At 42.8% G+C, this 3298-nt stretch overlaps 1 pseudogene; it reads left to right on the top strand.

The window, feature by feature from the left end:
• The first annotated feature begins 935 nt into the window (after positions 1-935).
• LOC125942432 (uncharacterized) lies at positions 936-1706 on the top strand (annotated as a pseudogene).
• The last annotated feature ends 1592 nt before the right edge of the window (positions 1707-3298 follow it).

The raw sequence follows: 3298 nt of genomic DNA, 5'->3' as shown, positions 1-3298 counted from the left end.
GGAGCGTCGATTAGAGCGCCACTTATAGCCCAAACAAAGCCAAGTCGCAGATTTTCAGTAGCCGAAATATAGCCACATAGCCAACTCATCCAAGTCGATGCCAAAAAAATTTTCCTGTAGCCCAATTTGGCTATATATAGCCAAACATGGCCACACTGTGTGTGATGGGTGCACATTAAATGCAACTTGTGCACACATTGCTTAAGCACTGGTTCCTTGGACTAACTCAATCTGACATTGCAGGACGATCTCCCATCCCCTGACAACAGCAAGGAGAAAAGCCTCGTAAACACCAGAAGTGAGAAGAGCATAGCAAATATGGTAATTTGTTTTTCTATATATACATGTGATGTGGTAGCTGTCTTTACCTAGCCGGCAGTATGCTTTCTGGATTTACTTCGCAAAAGCATTGTGGTGTGTGATGGGTGCAAATTAACTAATGCAAAAACCCTGGATTTCCTACTTCCGACATTGAATTTAACACATTGAAATGCATTATTAGAAAAATTACTTTGACAAAAAGAAGCTATGCTCGCATCAGTTATGTCAGACATTATAACTCTTGTTTTGGTTTTGTGACAGGAATGTGCTTGCCAACCTGGCCCCCGGACATTCAGGGCAGAGTACTCTAGAGAAGAAAAAGATGTGGCAAATTTCCTCCTAGAAATGGCTCTGGGGACAAGGTTTACAGAAAGCAAGGCTGTCCAAGGGATATCGGGTTCTTTTCCAAAGAAGTTTGTGGACACCATAAACAGTAGCAACGTAAATACGTTCACAGGCCTGCCATCAGTCGATGTTCTGAATGCTCTTGTGACGTGCTACACAGAAATTCATCCACTTTCAGGACGGCACCAGTTGTGTGCCTAAGAAAGAGTTGCATTGACATTTGTGAAATTGAAGCGCATATCCACTGAATTCTTCAGTCACCTTTTTAAACTGTTCTCTAGCTACATGTAGCAACATAATTGCAGATACTGTTCAGTTGATGTCTGATATTTTAAAGGTAACTGTGGCTGTGCCACCAAAAGAAGATGTTGAACATTTGCCTGTCTGTTTTAAACACTTCAGTAACGTGCGTGTCATTGTAGATTGCACCGACATTCCTATTGGCCAGCCCAACTGTTTGCGATGTGCATTACAAACCTACTCCTTCTATAAGAAAGGTTTCACGGTTAAATATATGGTTACTGTTACACCAAGTGGTCTTATTACTCACATAAGCCTCTTATTGCCCACATGGAGGCCGTACCTCCGACAAGGCCGTTTTTCAGCAAAGCTGCCTCAACAAGCAACTAGACCCAATATCAGATGACATATTGGCGGATCGTGGCTTTCTTGTCGATGACATTTGTGCGGACAACTTAATTGAGTTAATCAGGCCTCCATTCAGAAAACAAAAGCAGATGTCAAAGGGTGATGCACTTAGGACACAAAAGATAGCATCAGCAAGAGTTCATGTAGAGCGTGCTATACAGCGAATGAAAATAGTCAAAGTGTTGTCAACAACAATCCCATGGAGCATGGTGGGACTACTTGACGACATTGTTATAATAGCTGCAGGCATCACAAACCTCTTATCACCGATTTTAGCAGCACATCAATTTTTGTGAGTCCTGCATCAATACATTTGCCAAACGTATTATGTGCATCGTAAAAGTGGTTCGTGCGTTCCATGCAAGGGAGATTTAAAACACTAGTAGGAGTGGAAGCGCTATGTTCTTCAACAACATAGGTGAAGCCAGCGCTTGCCCTTATTTTACATCTGACACCGACCTTTCTTGGGTTGTCCTCTAACAGATCAAGTGGTTTGGCTCTAGTAATGTAATAGCGTGGCTAATTAGAAATTAAAAGCATGCTGTTCCTGTCAGAAGTATTATCTTTCTCTGATTACGGTATTTCTGAAACAATTTACCAAGACTTTCAGGCTTCATCTTAAAACCAGTAACACTAAGATACACGTCAGCCAGTCTCTGTATGGCAAAATAAGTCAACTCAATGAGCTTGAGACATCAAATTTGGGGCTTGCGCGTTCTTTGTTTCAAACGTTTCTTATTGCTCCAGGAAGCATGATACACGCTCGGATATTCGTATATTCTCAGTAAATAATTGAATATCGCATTATGTATTGTAAACAATTCTCAGTTTCGGTTTGTGGGCGCCGAGTTTGACAGTGATGTCACTGTCTAGGAAGCTTGTTAACGTGGGCCCACCAAGCTGTGACGCACACACTGCCGCATCGTCTGGTCTCGCACACACATTCTGTACCAGCGCAGGCAAACAAAACCACGTCGACAGTTGTCCTGGCTAGCTGCGGCAGATCCAATTCTGACTCTACGTCTGCGTCCGACGCGGCTCATTGCCCTCTAGACTCGAGGCTCTCTAGGCTTGCCGGTGCAGTGGGTCACCACTCATTGCACGCCATTCTAATGTGGTATGACGTCACTAAAGCTTTTGTTATGCTTCCAACACAGTGAAGTCGGTGTCAATCGCGGTAGCAATGGGTCTCGATTGCGAGAACGAGTGTTTAGGCACTCTTTGGAAGCGAGTTAAAATATATTTTAAACGTTTTCTGCGTCTAACACTTGATGTTGATTGTTCTTGCATACTGAGGAAGCCTACAGTATGCTTGTTATGTACTCAAAATTTGGTGTCTCAACCCGTTTAAACTAGTGGAAAGTGTGAGGAAACCACTTCTTTTCCTTCAGTGCAAACTAATCTTTTATAGTGCCCCTCCTAAAATGATGGTCTGGCTTCCCTTTCCGCACACCAATTCCCCTGCAACATTTTTTATATTCCTTTTTTTCATTGTGTACTTCTTTATTATAGCCTGTTCGAATGTTTTGTTTGCTTTTTTTACATCTCCCCAATCTTAAGTATTGTTGGAGCGCATTTGAACTTATATGTTGCTATGTTCCCTGAGTTTACCTTTTTTCTATGTTAGGATAACTTAATTGTGCATGGCCCCGTAAGGGCCCCTCAGTAGGCCCCTTTGCAAATTTTGGCTATACACACGTAGTTGTAAGGTGCCGTCTAGGAAGCCTTTTTTCGGAAATTTTCTAATTTATTCACCCCATGTTACTTGGATGGCCTTCTTTTCTGTAAGGAGTACCTGAAGCTATTTCTAGGAAGAAATTTGCCACAACTTAGGAATTGGAAGAACCTGTCCTGTTACCATGCTGCCAGGAGGCAAGCGTTACTGCCAGCAGGCATTTTGTCTCTGCCTCGACTAGGGAGCGCAAGTGTTCCTTCTCTGCCTCCTCTCATACCAAAGCGAAGATACCATGTCACATGAACGTGT

This window comes from Dermacentor silvarum, chromosome 1 (genome assembly GCF_013339745.2).
Source record: "Dermacentor silvarum isolate Dsil-2018 chromosome 1, BIME_Dsil_1.4, whole genome shotgun sequence".
NCBI classification, from domain to species: Eukaryota; Metazoa; Arthropoda; class Arachnida; order Ixodida; family Ixodidae; genus Dermacentor; species Dermacentor silvarum.
The sequence above is the reverse complement of the archived record's forward strand: the minus strand, read 5'-3'. Positions and strand labels throughout refer to the sequence as shown.